Source organism: Mytilus californianus, unplaced genomic scaffold, assembly GCF_021869535.1.
Source record: "Mytilus californianus isolate M0D057914Y unplaced genomic scaffold, xbMytCali1.0.p SCAF_2, whole genome shotgun sequence".
NCBI classification, from domain to species: domain Eukaryota; kingdom Metazoa; phylum Mollusca; class Bivalvia; order Mytilida; family Mytilidae; genus Mytilus; species Mytilus californianus.
Genome location: NW_026262668.1, coordinates 115,355,543 through 115,372,583, shown reverse-complemented (window position 1 = coordinate 115,372,583; position 17,041 = coordinate 115,355,543). Strand labels below are relative to the sequence as shown.

The following is a 17,041-nucleotide window of genomic DNA, read 5'->3' as shown; positions in this document are numbered from 1 at the left end:
CAACATTTCTACACTGACCATTTATCAATGATCAAGCAATAAATTACCATGTTAAGAGTATGCATATGGATTTTTAAAAAGACACAGACTGATCAAAACTTAGACTAAGCACATATTACTTCAAAGTTATTTTTAAAAATGGTCTTTCTTTAAAGAACTAAAACAATATATGTGTGTAATGGAATTATATTTTTGAGATTACATATAATAGGATTGGATTAACCTGAATTAAATATATGAAAGATTTAGGTCAAACTACAAAAATAGTTCTTGGGGCTAGTTAATAGACCATATGTTTGAGCAGAGATTGTTAATGTAGCAGTGATATTATTATGGAAGATCTTGTTTTTAATATTAATTTTATATTTAATATCAAGGATGTATACTTTGATTCTGAATATATTACCTCTCAATTACCTGTTCTTAATTTACATATTCCTTTTCCTAACAAATAGTTCCCATGTGAAATATAACAAAAACATCCACAGTTTAAGCTTAAACTAAATCCATTTGTATATTACAAAAATTCAGGAGGTGTTAAATGCATGAAATGAGTTGTAAAGATTTTACAACAAAATATGTCATTGAATCATTGGTATCCTGTGGTAAATAGCTTAGTATGTATCAGCTACAGAGCAGTTTTGACTTTGTTAAGTAATTTAACCTTTCTAGGGAGAGAAAACTGAAAAAAATAGAAAAATTAAGGATTATTTACTTTATGAGATCCTTAATTCACTGGAGAGTATATATTGAACATTCGTCTATAAATTCATTCATGCTTTTGATACATATACAAAACATTGACAATTTAAAAATCGTAATTGGTCAATTTTAACCATTTAAGTACTAGCTGATTTGTTGAATCACATTTCACTTTAATCAATAAATACAGCAATTTAGAATTTTAATGCTAATTAGAATTGGATTTTTAATTTTATCAATTACTTATTTGTGGGGGAAAAAATATACAGCTTTGATTTCACGAATAATTTTGATCCAAATTGACATTATAATATACAGTATCTTGTTAAGGAATAAAGAAAAATCTTTACGTATTGAAAGCTATTTATCCAATGGATTGTTACAAACAATAAGTGTCTAAAGTGAAAGTCTGATTAAATTACATGGAAGTGTGTTGGTATCTACCTGGACTAATATTCTCGGTTCACCTGTAGTTTTGCCTTTTGACACGTGGGATAAATCAATCAGTTTCAGCTACTTTATAAAGAGTATTAACTTTTATCTTATAAGCATGAACTTGATTTACTGCATTAAAACAGATCAAATGATTTGAATTTAAGAAGTGACTGTGGAAAATTGAAATGTTAACATGCTATATTGAAACGGTTAATTACATAATTTTAGCTGTTAGTGAAAACTGAGAAATTTTGAATATCAAGGATTTAAAAAAAATAATATGGAGTGTTCCTAGCAGAGACAAGACTTCGTCTTGATTTTGATGATATACAATTAAGTTATAATTCTGACTTTTCATCATGACTGAACAGTATGAGGATTCACCAAGATACGATACACTTTCTCCCGTTGCAGAAGCAAAGAACAAATATTTTTCAAATCTTACTTCAAACAAGGACGAAGGGATGTACAAACCAACAGTACTATATGTTCCAAATCGTACAGCTCTCCGTGGAAAATATCCTGTAATGTCCGTTCAGCAGAAGAAAAATGGACGATATGTTGTAGTGGAGCAAAAACCAATTCATACAGTATGTGCTCCTGAAAACCCAGAACTTCAAAGGATCCGAGAGAAAGAGTTACAATACATTGGTCCTGATGGTGAAATCAAATATAAATATTTGAAACCTGCATGGAAATTCTCTAAGAAAGGGAGCTACATTGAGAGGTCATTTAACCGTGAATTCCATGAGCCATATTTACCTCCTCTTAGTGATAGAAGAGGATATGGAGAGGTCAAGTCCAAAGTAGGAACTTTTGCAAATTTTGATCATGCTCCAGCTGGCGGAAATAGGAAAATTCCAACATTTAAGGTGAAATGGCATGCAGAGCCAAAAATTGATTCATTTGACAGGAAAAGCAAGAGTTATCCAAATTCAGATATAGGAAGTGCAAGGTCCTCTCACTCAGACCCTTACAGTTTACGACTAAGTTCAAAGCCTCATTATGGTGCCAAAGGTGACAGTGTTTCATTTGGAAGTTATCATTACACACCTTCAGTAATACATGAAATTCCATCAGCTCGAACTTTGGAGGCAGAAGCAAAGGTTGGTTCCCTTGACAATATTAACTATAAACCACGAGGCGGAAAAACTAATATTAAAATGCAGTTCCCAACAAACTGGAAAGCAGAAGCAAAGGTAGATTCCCTGGAAAAAATCTTCCATAATCCTGCTGGCGGGGAAGTTACCATTATAGATATGAAACCAAAATGGAAAGCGCTACCAAGAATACAGTCACATAATTACCAATACAAGCAACATAAAGGAGAATTCAAAGTTCCACATTTTGAAGCTGACTGGAAAAACATGACTGGACCCAAGGTGCATTCTTTGGAAAACATGGACTATACTCCTAGAACAAATAATAACAAAATCTATCAGCAGAAACTTAAATGGAAGAGGGAATCAAAAATCAAACAAATCTGGAAAACAAAGTATCCATATGATGACCCATATGACCCATCATATGATGAGGATAAGGTCATAGAGGAAAGAATACGTCAGATGTTGGAAACAGATTCGCAACAAACATCAAGATTTTCAGAATATTAAATTGTTTGTTTTGAAACATTTCTTCAAATATTGATCTCATTTTTATGTTGTGGATTAAGGTTAGCATACAGTGTTGCCATTATATGGTGTATGTCTTACAGAAAGTAAGCCACTGTCATTAACATTTGATATTAGATTTATTAATTTAATTGATTTTAATTAAGTTTCATATTAAAGTTCAGTTCTCAAATGCTTATTTGCCAACAAGACAAATCACACTTTATTGACCTGTTCCTGTTTTTGATACACAAAAGACTTAAGTTGCATACAGTCATTTTACTGAGTGCATGGTGGTTTCCCTACCCTACATCAGATGAGTTACTAGTTGTTGACTTTTTGTCTTGCCTTGACATAGTCAAAAAGCGAGACTTGGGTATGCTGTTTTTGATAGCGGCAGCGGTGTCAACAATGTATTAGTTTGTGATTAGGTCAGTTTAAGGGGGACCACTAGTGGTAGGTCAATGATATTTGGTATGTAGATGCATTAGCATTGGCACATCTCAATTCAATGGAGATCATTTGGCTCTTACCCCTCAGTCATGGTCTATTGACTTTGAATGTTTTGCATAGTTCACATGTTTCTCCATGGAGATTATATGGCCCCATCCCCTCATCATGATTCATTCACTTTGAACTTTTTCTTTTTTTACAAGTGAAAGTTTGTGTTTGTGTTAGTGTAAAGGATACTTAAGTCAATGGTATTTGGTATGCAGATGATTTCAATTTGGTATTTCTCATTTCCATGGAGGTTATTTGGTCCTGCACATTAGCCATGGTTCATTGACTTTGAATGTTTTGCATAGTTTACATGTTTAAATATTGCCATTTGAATTCAATATTTGCATTATACTCCAAAAATTACAAAAATCTCTGTGTCAACAGTTTATATTATTATTATATAACTATGTATATGATGCAATTATCAATAAATGTCAGCATCAATCCCCAAAATATTATTTTTAGGACTAATACATTTCATGGTACCACTAGTGGTAGGTCAATGATATTTGGTATGCAGTTGTAGTTACATTGGCACATCTCATTTCCATGGACATTTTTCAACATCGTCCACTCAGTCATGGTCTATTGACTTTGAAACTTTTGCTTTTTTACATGTATTAGTTTGTGATTAGGTCAGTTCAAGGGGAACCACTAGTGGTAGGTCAATGATATTTTGTATGTAGATGCATTAGTATTGGCACATCTTATTTCCATGGAAATTATTTGGCTCTGCCCCCTCAGTCATAGTCTATACTTGACTTTGAATGTTTGCATAGTTTACATGTTTATTTTATGATTAAATCAGTTTGAGAGGAACCTGTGGCTAATGTTAAGTGAATGTCGATGTAATTTTTATGCCCCACCTAGGGGCATTATGTTTTTCAGTCTGTGCGTCAGTTCGCTCGTCTGTTAGTTCGTGAACATAGAAAATTATGGTGCCCATTTCAGGTTAATGTTTTTGGTCAAGGTAGTTTTTGATGAAGTTGAAGTCCAATCAACTTGAAACTTAGTATACATGTTCCCTATGATTTGATCTTTCTAATTTTAATGCCAAATAAGAGTTTTGACCCTAATTTCAGGGTCCACTGAACATAGAAAAATGATAGTGCGAGTTGGGCATCCATGTACTATGGACACATTCTTGTTGACAGAAGATTTTGTGAATCAAAAGACAGTATCCAGATTAAAATTTTGAAAATATTTTTCCAATCTCTGTATTAAAACTGATAAATACAGGACTTAGTTTTTATTTGTTATTGATATTAAGATTCAGTATAAGGTTAATGTTTTCTAGACATAGATAACTTAGTCAAACCTTCATGGAATTTTATGAAATTTAGAAAGAAGCTTTTTATGATTTAAAGATTAAAATTTTTTCTTCAGTTTTTGCACATTTTACTAAATGGAGTTTAGTTTCTGTTCGAGTGAACACTGAGATACAGTCTTAGTAAAAGCTTTTTTATGATTAAAAGCAAAATTTTGAAAATATTTGTTCTCATTTTTCCGTAATTTACTTATAAAAGGACTTTTTTTTTTTGCAGTTAATATTTAGATACAGTCTGTGGATTAAGTTTTTTAAAACATCAATAACTTTTTCAAACCTTCATTGATTTTATTAATCTTTGGTAGAAGCTTTTTAATGATTAAGAGATAATGTCTGAATCAAAATTTTGAAAACATATTTTTCAGTTTTCCTTATTTTTCTGGTAAGAGGAAATAGTTTTTATACGACCGCAAAAAAATTTTTGTGGTCGTATATTGGTATGGCGTTGGCGTCGTCGTTGTCGTTGTCGTCGTCGTCCAAAGACACATTGGTTTTCGCACTCTAACTTTAGTTTAAGTGAATGGATCTCTATGAAATTTTACCAAAAGGTTCAATACCACAAAAGGAAGGTTGGGATTGATTTTGGGGGTTATGGTACCAACAGTAAAGGAATTAGGGGCCAAAAAGGGGCCAAAAAATAAGCATTTTTGTAATTTCCAGACATAACTTGTGTGTTAGTTTATGGATCTCTCTGACATTGTACCACAAGGTTCCATATCACAAAAGGAATGCTGGGATTGATTTTGGGGGTAATTGCCTCCAAATTTTAGGAATTAGGGGCCAAAAAAGGGGCAAAAAACAAGCATTTTTCTAGTTTCATGACAATAACTTGTGTGTAAGTGTATGGATCTTTCTGAAATTGTACTACAAGGTTCCATATCACAAAGGGAAAGCTGGAATTGAGTTTGGGGGTAATTGCCGAAACGTTTAGGAATTGAGGGCCAAAAAGGGGCCAAAAATAAGCATTTTTCTAGTTTCCAGACAATAACTTGTGTTCAAGTGTATGGATCTCTCTGAAATTGTACTGCAAGGTACCATACCACAAAGGGAAGGCTGGGATTGATGATGGGGGTAATTGCCTCAATATTTTAGGAATTAGGGGCAAAAAAGGGGCAAAAAACACATTTTTCTAGTTTCCAGACAATAACTTGTGTTATGGATCTCTGAAATTGTACTGCAAGGTACCATACCACAAAGGGAAGGCTGGGATTGAGTTTGGGGGTGATGAATCATAAGGGGGTTCAAAAAATTTGGGGGGGGGGACTTTTTTTTTTCCTTTTTTTTTTCTTTTAAAATTTTCCATTTTAAGTTGGTTATTTCTGATTTATATTTAAAAGCAAATAATAATGATATGGAAGGAGATACACACCAAACAGGATGTGTAAATTATTATATAATAAGTATTGTGCAATAGCAAGAAATTTTCAATTGCACAGTATTGCACAATAGCAAGAAATCTTCAATTGCACAGTATTGCGCAATAGCATGAAATCTTCAATTGCACAGTATTGCACAATAGCAAGAAATATCCAATAGCACAATATTGCGCAATAGCAAGAAATTGTCAATTGTACAGTATTGCGCAATAGCAAGAAATATTTAATTGCACAGTATTGTGCAAAAGAAGATACTTCGTATAAATTGCTTATTTCTTGACCAATTTCAATGGGGTTTTATTCTTGAATTCTTGGGGTTCTTTAATATGCTGAATCTAACCGTGTAGTTAGTTTTTGGATTTTGGGTCCCGTTTTTAAATTGGTCCACATTGAGGTCCAAAGGGTCCAAAATTAAACTTTGTTTGATTTCATCAAAAATTGAATTATTGGGGTTCTTTGATATGCCGAATCTAACAGTGTATATAGATTCTTAATTTTTGGTTCCGTTTTCAAATTGGTCTACATTAAGGTCCAAAGGGTCCAAAATTAAACTTAGTTTGATTTTAACAAAAATTGAATTCTTAGGGTTCTTTGATATGCTGAATCTAAACATGTATTTAGATTTTTGATTATGGGCCCAGTTTTCAAGTTGGTCCAAATCGGGGTCCAAAATTAAACTTTGTTTGATTTCAACAAAAATTGAATATATGGGGTTCTTTGATATGCTGAATCTAACCATGTATTTAGATTTTTGATTTTTGGGCCCCGTTATCAACTTTGTCCACATTGAGGTCAAAAGGGTCCAAAATTAAACTTTGTTTGATTTCATCAAAAATTGAATTCTTGGGGTTCTTTGATATGCTGAATCTAACCATGTATTTAGATTTTGGATATTGGACCATAATAGGTGAATGTCCAATTTAAAATTTTTAAGTTCTTAGACCACATTCATTCTGTGTCAGAAACCTATGCTGTGTCAAATATTTAATCACAATCCAAATTCAGAGCTGTATCAAGCTTGAATGTTGTGTCCACACTTGCCCCAACTGTTCAGGGTTCGACCTCTGCGGTCGTATCAAGCTGCGCCCTGCGGAGCATTTTATTTAAGTTAACATTTACATACAGTCTTTGGTTACACTTTTTAGACATCAATAACTTTGTTAAACCCTCATGGAATCTTTTGAAACCTTCATTTATTGTTGAATTTTTTGAAATTTTTATCAAAGTTTATATCATCAAGGTCTTATTAGAGTTTTTGTCGAGCCTGCGACTTTTGTCGCAGAGAGCTCAACATCGGGATAGTGATCCAGCGGCGGTGGCGGAGTTAGATAACTTCTTAAAAGCTTTATATTTTAGAAGGTGGAAGATCTGGATGCTTCATACTTTGTATATGGATGCCTCATGTTACGAAGTTTCCATCAGTCACATGTACAATGTCCTTGACCTCACTTTCATGGTTCAGTGACTACTTGAAAAAAAAGTTAAGATTTTTTGTAATGTTAAATTCTCTCTTATTATAAGTAATAGGATAACTATATTTGGTATGTGAGTACCTTGCAAGGTCCTCATGCCCGTCAAGTTTTCACTTGACCTCGACCTCATTTCATGGATCAGTGAACAAGGTTAAGTTTTGGTGGTCAAGTCCATATCTCAGATACTATAAGCAATAGGTCTAGTATATTCGGTGTATGGAAGGACTGTTAGGTGAACATGTCCAACTGGCAGGTGTCATCTGACCTTGACCTCATTTTCATGGTTCAGTGGTTACAGTTAAGTTTTTGTGTTTTGGTCTGTTTTTCTTATACTGTATGCAATAAGTCTACTATATTTGGTGTATGGGATGATTGTAAGGTGTACATGTCTAGCTGGCAGGTGTCATCTGACCTTGACCTCATTTTCATGGTTCAGTGGTCAAAGTTAAGTTTTTGAGTTTTGGTCTTTTTTCTAATACTATATGCAATAGTTCAACTATATTTGGTGTATGTGAATATTTTATGATCTATATGTCAGTCACACAGGTTTTATTTGACCTTGACCTCATTTTCAAGGTTCATTGCTCATTGCTCAGTGTTAAGTTTTTGTGTTTTGGTCTGTTTTTCTTAAACTATAAGCAATAGGTCAACTATATTTGTTGTATGGAAGAATTGTTAGCTGTACATGCCTGCCTAGCATGGTTCATCTGACCTTGACCTCATTTTCATGGTTCATTGGTCAATGTTTAGTTTACTTGGTTAATGTTAAGTTTATGTGACAGTTGTAATAAAGCTTTATATTTAGAACTATCAACATAATATCAATGATTAGTAAAGTAGGCGAGACATTGCAGCGTGTGCACTCTTGTTATTTTCAACTCCAATCAGCTATTTTTACAGGAGTTATGTCCCTTGGAAATCGAATTCTTGAAGGATATTTTTGAAAAAGCTAAAAAAAATCCAAGCAAATTTTTTTGAGTTATTGCCTTTAAACAGTTAAGATATGTGTCTTGGTAGGGGACATTAGAATGGTTTTCTTTTATCTCCATTTTTTCTGCTGATGAAATATGTACTTTTCTAGCAAAAATAATGTTTTATATATTTGTCCAAAATATATTTTTATAGTGTTACACTCTGTTTTAGATCTGTTGATATAGCATAAACATTGTGGAAATAAATTCCAATTTTTTTGTAACAGTGGGCCAAGACCTACCAAACACCCTGATAGATTACAAAATTAATTCATAATATAGGGTAAGAAACTCATAATTCCATAGTAGTTTAATGTTTATTTAAATTATTAAATTAACACACTCAAAAACCAGATAAATCCTGATTTTAAAGCTGTATAAACTCTAAACTTGGCCTGTAACCAAAAAATGTCAAAAGAGATTTGATACCAGGTCTTTTATTTCAATGTTTAATACTACAAAAGAATTAAAAAAAGTGGAATTTTATCTCCTAGGTCAATATTGTTTTACTTTTACCAAATTTTAAATGTAGTTTTCATGCAAATTATGCTATATTTATCTTTTTATTGTGACAAAAGAACGTTCAAAGCTGCCAATTTTACTTTCCACACATGAACTCTGCTTTTGTTCCTTCAGAGTTGATCATTCTTGCATTATTTAAAGAATGGGAGCACAGCAGTTCTAATAAATAGAAAAGCATGATATGTGAAAGTAGTCAAACCAACTTTTAAGGGTCATCCCTAGTCCTTTTATAGCTTACTTTATGGTATGGGTTTTACTCATTGTTGAATGTTGTATAGTGTCCTGTGATTGTTCACATCTTACTGTATGGTATGGGCTTTACTAATGGTTGAATGTTGTATAGTGTCCTGTGATTGTTCACATCTTACTGTATGGTATGGGTTTTACTAATGGTTGAATGTTGTATAGTGTCCTGTGATTGTTCACATCTTACTGTATGGTATGGGTTTTACTCATTGTTGAATGTTGTATAGTGTCCTTTGATTGTTCACATCTTACTATATGGTATGGGTTTTACTAATTGTTGAATGTTGTATAGTGTCCTGTGATTGTTCACATCTTACTGTATGGTATGGGTTTTACTAATGGTTGAATATTGTATAGTGTCCTGTGATTGTTCATATCTTACTGTATGGTATGTGTTTTACTAATTGTTGAATGTTGTATAGTGTCCTGTGACTGTTCACATCTTACTGTATGGGATGGGTTTTACTAATGGTTGAATGTTGTATAGTGTCCTGTGATTGTTCATATCTTACTATATGGTATGGGTTTTACTCATTGTTGAATGTTGTATAGTGTCCTGTGATTGTTCATATCTTACTATATGGTATGGGTTTTACTCATTGTTGAATGTTGTTTAGTGTCCTGTTATTGTTCACATCTTACTATATGGTATGGGTTTTACTCATTGTTGAATGTTGTATAGTGTCCTGTGATTGTTCACATCTTACTGTATGGGATGGGTTTTACTAGTGGTTGAATGTTGTATAGTGTCCTGTGATTGTTCACATCTTACTGTATGGTATGGGTTTTACTCATTGTTGAATGTTGTATAGTGTCCTGTGATTGTTCACATCTTACTGTATGGTATGGGTTTTACTAATGGTTGAATGTTGTATAGTGTCCTGTGATTGTTCACATCTTACTATATGGTATGGGTTTTACTAATGGTTGAATGTTGTATAGTGTCCTGTGATTGTTCACATCTTACTATATGGTATGGGTTTTACTAATGGTTGAATGTTGTTTAGTGTCCTGTGATTGTTCACATCTTACTATATGGTATGGGTTTTACTAATGGTTGAATGTTGTATAGTGTCCTGTGATTGTTCACATCTTACTATATGGTATGGGTTTTACTAATGGTTGAATGTTGTTTAGTGTCCTGTGATTGTTCACATCTTACTATATGGTATGGGTTTTACTCATTGTTGAATGTTGTATAGTGTCCTGTGATTGTTCACATCTTACTGTATGGTATGGGTTTTACTAATGGTTGAATGTTGTATAGTGTCCTGTGATTGTTCACATCTTACTATATGGTATGGGTTTTACTCATTGTTGAATGTTGTATAGTGTCCTGTGATTGTTCACATCTTACTGTATGATATGGGTTTTACTCATTGTTGAATGTTGTATAGTGTCCTGTGATTGTTCACATCTTACTTTATGGTATGGGTTTTACTCATTGTTGAATGTTGTATAGTGTCCTGTGATTGTTCACATCTTACTGTATGATATGGGTTTTACTCATTGTTGAATGTTGCAGGTTAAGAAAGCCTGAAGGCACTTTTAAAAATAACAGAAAACCAAGTGAGCTTGACAACCCATTCCTTGTTCTTCTATCAATTGGGGGCTAAAGGCACATATAGAAAATAGATCATGATAATTGTAAGTGAACTGGAAATCCTAAAAATGAATTTGTTTTGTTTTTAGGTTTATGTCTTTCTTTAGTTGTTTTCTCGAGTACAATGTTTGTAACAGAGTGAAATGACAAAACTCTGCTTGTTCATGAAAGCAGTACAGGATAACATTAAAGCTACATCTAGCTAGATCATTTGATGAATAGAATATTTTAATATTTATAACACCATTGAAACTATTACATTACACAATCTCCTGTTGTATATAAACCATCTGTTTCCTTCTGCAAATTGTGAATAAAAAGAAAAGAAAGTTACCAAACAACTCATACATTAAATGTTAGAAGCAAAACATTGAAAAGCTTATATATTTTAATACATTGAATATATATACACAAAAAATGAAGAGTAGAAAACAAACCAAAAAAAAACTATTTATTTGCCAAAAGTCAGCTAGAAAGATAAACCAGATAGCTTTGGTTAAAATGAATATCAAATAGAAATTGATGTATGCAGTTTCAATCTAAACTTTAAGGAGTTTTCTAATACTAAACAAAGAGTTTGTTAATATATGAAAATATTGAAAGTACCAAAGTTTTATTGATGTTTTTAGAAAATTGATCTTGGTCTACCTTTTAGTTTTTTGTTAAGCTATAAAATTATATATAAAATGAAAAGTAAATAAATATTTGCTAGTTAAATTAACAAATAGAGAGAAGTTAAATATTTGTAAGAATTTATTGGAATTATAATTTACTGGATGTAGGCCATTGTTTTTATTTGGTTGGGTACTCAGCTGATTTAATCAATATACTGCCAAAAAGTATTCATAAGAAGTAAACTAAGATGCAAAACATTCAATAAAAAAAAATCAGTATTTATTGTAAATGTTTTGATATAAATAGAATGGTTATTTTCCAAAGGTTTTTGGTGGGGTTTGTGTTGCTAAGTCTTTAGCTTTCTATGTTTTGTATTGTGTACTGTTGTTTGTCCTTTGGTTGTTTTTCATTTTTTTGCCATGGCTTTGTCAGTTTGTTTTCAACTTATAAGTTTTAATGTCCCTTTGATATCTTTTGGCTCTCTTTTTCCTCTCTAACAGAGTTGGCTAAATATTATAAGGCATTTCATATAGTCTTTAATTCATTTATTCTTCTTGAGTTTTCCAAGTAAAGTTTTGCATGTTGGTTTTCCATCAGAGACCAAATAACATCATCCTGACAGATTTTAATCCATAATAACTCTTCTAGCTGCCAATAATTTCCGTGAAATAACTTGTGAACATGCAGTCCAACCAATGCTTTTCAAATTTTAATGTGTTGTTGTAAAACAAACCTGAAAGCTCCTTCAAAATTCAGAAAACCTGGATCGCTGTCATTTTGACAGCTCATTTCTTGTTGGATATTTTCCTGAAATTTGTAACAGATAGATAAAAACTGCTAACAGCAAAACAATCAGTAAGGCAATATATACAAACTATTATAAAGAACATGTTTGGGAACTCAGTTTTTCTTTTTATTAGCTCAGGTGGCCTCTAAAAGGGCCATGTGAGGTATTGCCACCACTTGGAGTCCGTTGTCCTATACTTTTTCTAAAATCTTCTTCTCTGAAACTATTTCAGCAAAACTTTTGGCGAATGATCCATAGGGTATCTAGTATATTGTTTGTGTTTTTTCTACCTTCAGGCAACAAACATGGCTGCCATGGTTAATGATTTAACATAAGGGTAAAATGCATTAATTGTCTTATATCTCGAAAACTATAATAGATAATTAAAATCTGACTGGGCTTAAATGATCAGATGTCAAGATCTGCCTACTTCCTGATTACGCCAAATTATCAGATGATCTCTTAATGAGTTATTGTGAAAAAGAAGGGGAAGATTATCCAAAGGGTTACTGTAAATTCAGAAATTATTGCGAAAAATGCGACAGGGTTATAATCGCAATAATTTAAACTCGCATTTTGAAACTTTTTTATATGAATTAAACAGGATTTTTCTCAATATCGCTAAAATTAAAATCGCATTTTAGTCTAAAATGACAAAATCGCAATAATAAATGCACACAATAATTTCTGAATTTACAGTATTCAAAACTTGTTAGTTGAGAGTACTGACCATGCCAATGCAAATATGAAAAAAACAAACAAGTTCTTTAAAACCACATAGAAAACTAAAGACTGAGGGAAACAAAAACTTGGGGTGAACTTAGCTCTGAAAGGGTTAGCAGATCCTTAGACTTGCTACAATTCCCTTTCTTTTATTTCTTTCTTATTAATTTATGTGTTTACTGAAAACTGCCAGTATACTGATTGCCCTTGGAGAAGTGCAGGTGTCAATATAATGGGAATCTCTTAGTTATAGCAGTAAAATTGTTAAAGGGGGTAAAATTGAAAAAAAATAAAATTGGAAGGGACATGTTACTAAGCAAGTCGAGCAGATCCTGTGAAATAACAATATGATCCTTGTACTGCGTTTTAAAAGCTGTATATTCTTAGGAGCCTCTAGTCATTTTTTTTTTTTTTCAAATCAGAAAATAATCTTTTTTTTTTGAGGAGTGAAGTTCAATTTTTCTACACACACTAATTGTTGTTGTTTGTGTTTAGAAGGAACTTTTTAAAAAAAAAAATTTTTTGTTTTTTTTTACACTAAAATGAATTAATGCTGATGATTTCTGGTCCTATAAACAGGGTGGTTTGTTGGTATGAAGATAGAATTGAAACCAACAACAAATGAAATAAACATATTGCTTACCCCCACAAATGTTCAGTTGAATTTACTTAGATTAACGGTGTTGATAAGTCAGTAAATGATCATTATTTACCCCCCAATGTCTCCTTAGATTAACGATGTCAATAAGTCAGTAAATGATCATTATTTACCCCCCAATGTCTCCTTAGATTAACGATGTCAATAAGTCAGTAAATGATCATTATTTACTTCCAATGTCTCCTTAGATGAGCGGTGTTGATAAGTCAGTAAATGATCATTATTTACCCCCCAATGTCTCCTTAGATGAGCGGTGTTGATAAGTCAGTAAATGATCATTATTTACCCCCCAATGTCTCCTTAGATGAGCGGTGTTGATAAGCCAGTAAATGATCATTATTTACCCCCAATGTCTCCTTAGATGAGCGGTGTTGATAAGTCAGTAAATGATCATTATTTACCCCCCAATGTCTCCTTAGATTAGTGATGTTGATAAGTCAGTAAATGATCATTATTTACCCCCCCCCCCCCTCCAATGTCTCCTTAGATTAGCAGTGTTGATAAGTCAGTAAATGATCATTATTTACCCCCAAATGTCTCCTTAGATTAGCGGTGTTGATTAGTCAGTAAATGATCATTATTTACCCCCAATGTCTCCTTAGATGAGCGGTGTTGATAAGTCAGTAAATGATCATTATTTACCCCCCAATGTCTCCTTAGATGAGCGGTGTTGATAAGTCAGTAAATGATCATTATTTACCCCCAATGTCTCCTTAGATGAGCGGTGTTGATAAGTCAGTAAATGATCATTATTTACCCCCCAATGTCTCCTTAGATGAGCGGTGTTGATAAGTCAGTAAATGATCATTATTTACCCCCAAATGTCTCCTTAGATTAGTGGTGTTGATAAGTCAGTAAATGATCATTATTTACCCCCCCCCCCCCCCTCCAATGTCTCCTTAGATTAGCAGTGTTGATAAGTCAGTAAATGATCATTATTTACCCCCCAATGTCTCCTTAGATGAGCGGTGTTGATAAGTCAGTAAATGATCATTATTTACCCCCAATGTCACCTTAGATTAGTGGTGTTGATAAGTCAGTAAATGATCATTATTTACCCCCAATGTCTCCTTAGATTAGTGGTGTTGATAAGTCAGTAAATGATCATTATTTACCCCCAATGTCTCCTTAGATTAATGGTGTTGATAAGTCAGTAAATGATCATTATTTACCCCCAATGTCTCTTTAAGTACTGTCCTTCACATTTAACAGTCAGTAAGTGATGACATTAATACAATATAGACATGTAGATGTATATAAAGATGTGTCTGGTTCAGTAGCTCTGTATATATTCTCTATTCTGGATTAAATGTAAAGAGATATATATCAATACACAATCTTTGTATTCTTGTATGGTTTGTACTTGTTCAAGGAGAAGTTTTAGAGGATTCTAAAGATGAGTTTAACATTGGTAGATCCAGACTTTCCGTGGAATATTATATATAGTCACAGAGTTTCTCTTTTTATTGGAGAAAATTTAGCATTATAAACATGCCTCATTTCATATATTTTGTACCTGAGATGTTCAATAGACTTTAAATATAAGCAGTTGTACAGGTTGGTCTTTTGTTGCAAAATAAATATTTGAATTAAACTTTTTGCACTTCTGTTACCTACCAAAAAGCTTTCAAAATATGAAATTTAAAAATTTCTTTGAGAGCAGCCATCTTTGAAGTAATAGCTGGGACAGGGGCTGATTCAGTATTACACATTACATACAAGCACGCATGTGAAACTTTTTCATACTACATCATAAGTTTAACTATAGATTATCAGCCACTTATTGGTTGAATTGTCCCCTAAATAGTTGGTACCAGATTGTTAAAATGATTACATAAATAAATCCAAAAAGTAGTAAAGAAGATGTAATATTAACCCAAATAATTCAGTCGTTATATTCCGCTGCTCAATGATGGCTACATTAACACCTGAAGGCCTAGTCAACAAAAAATCGTCAAATAATCATTCGGAATTAGCTCGGGTTTACCTATCTCGATAACTTTAAGCTTTTTCGCGAGTGGGAGAGTCAATCACGGGGAGAGACTGAATTACTCGGGTTAATGTAATATTATAACATTTATATAATATGAGTAGTAAGTTGAATAATGGTTTTACAAGGCCATATTTAAGTTTAAAAAGCCTGTTTCCTTCCTAAAAAGTACTTAATTATAAGTTATCATTTCTACCTGATAGTATTGCACATCCCTGCTTTGACCCCTCCACTCCGTCTAGAAAAATAAAAAAAAATATGATAATATTGGATTGATTAAACTCTATAAATGACTAGACTAGGATCAATGATGATGTTTTAGTTATCACATGTATATGTAATGATCTATGTATCACTTTATAAATGTACATTGTATTTATTTTAAAATTTTACTTAGCTTGCGAATTATGTTTATTTTAGGCCCTGTAAAAAAGCTTTCTATCTTTTTGAAAGGAAATTAGTATTTGATTTTGATGTTAGTCACCAGTGCATTTTTTGATTATATGTTGTATTCTATATAAATTGAATTTTAAATAGGTAATGAAAGAATTTTTAAAATGTTCATATATATTTGAAATAAAAGTAGTGAAAAAAATCAATTTGAAAACAAGTACATTGATCCATAGCATGAATTCTGAATTTTGTTACTTATTTTAGATTGGAAAATATTTCTGTTCCTAATATGGGATATTTAATTTTGACATATGTATTGCTTCAGGAAAGATTTAAACAAATTTGAACAAATAGATTAAGGTTTCATGAAAAAGGATCTTTAAATCATCATATGAAATAGACCTCCATTTTTATCTACTTATATATATTAGCTTGTATTGGTAGCTATTGTAGAACGAACATAAATGAAATTGAAAATGTAATTGTTTAATGTGTTGATTAGCATTTAACTAGATTACCTGTACGTCACTGTTTAAATTGGCACCCAAGGAAGCACTTGATCATTGACGATATTCTTAACAACCACAAATTGAAAGGAAGTTCAAATTCAATAGTACATATTTTGTGTTAAAGGAATTTAAATTTAAACCACTGACTCGGAAGAATTATCAATTGTTTAAATGTTTCTGGTCATTAATCAACTGGATACAAAAAGATAGAAATTGAAAGAGAACTTGTCATTATTCTAACATTATTGTTATACTGTGTGATACCATTTTTCTCTTTGGGATTGTATTTCTTCGTCATTTTGGCCCTGACAACAGAAAAACAGAACTTCAATTTTTTGTGAGACTTTCTCCTTTTTTGACATTTTCCTTTGGACTTTTTATAAAACAGATTAATGCAATTTAAAATTGTATTGTGTTGATTGCAACTGGTGACTGGATATTGACTGGAGAATTCTTGAACTAAGGTGAAGGTAGGAAGGTGAAAGATTGAACTGAACGTTTTCCTTTTTTTTTTTTTTTTTTTTAAAGTAAATGAATTAGAAAATATATAGGCCTATTAGGAATATGGCCATGAAAGTTGACAACAGTCCATATTACCAAA

At 32.3% G+C, this 17,041-nt stretch overlaps 1 protein-coding gene and 2 long non-coding RNA genes across 8 annotated transcripts in view; 1 reads left to right on the top strand and 2 right to left on the bottom strand.

The window, feature by feature from the left end:
- LOC127730812 (microtubule-associated protein 2-like) overlaps positions 1-17,041 on the top strand; it is a 132,868-nt gene that overhangs the window by 103,085 nt on the left and 12,742 nt on the right. The window lies entirely within an intron of this gene.
- On the bottom strand, positions 10,976-16,777 carry LOC127730817 (uncharacterized). Its single transcript, XR_007995309.1, has 3 exons — positions 16,450-16,777; positions 15,735-15,776; positions 10,976-12,187 (listed from the first exon to the last, which is right to left on the bottom strand). It is a non-coding gene; the product is annotated as an uncharacterized LOC127730817 (long non-coding RNA).
- Positions 13,393-14,769, bottom strand: LOC127730819 (uncharacterized). The gene is made up of 3 exons (XR_007995313.1): positions 14,562-14,769; positions 14,191-14,318; positions 13,393-13,718 (listed from the first exon to the last, which is right to left on the bottom strand). It is a non-coding gene; the product is annotated as an uncharacterized LOC127730819 (long non-coding RNA).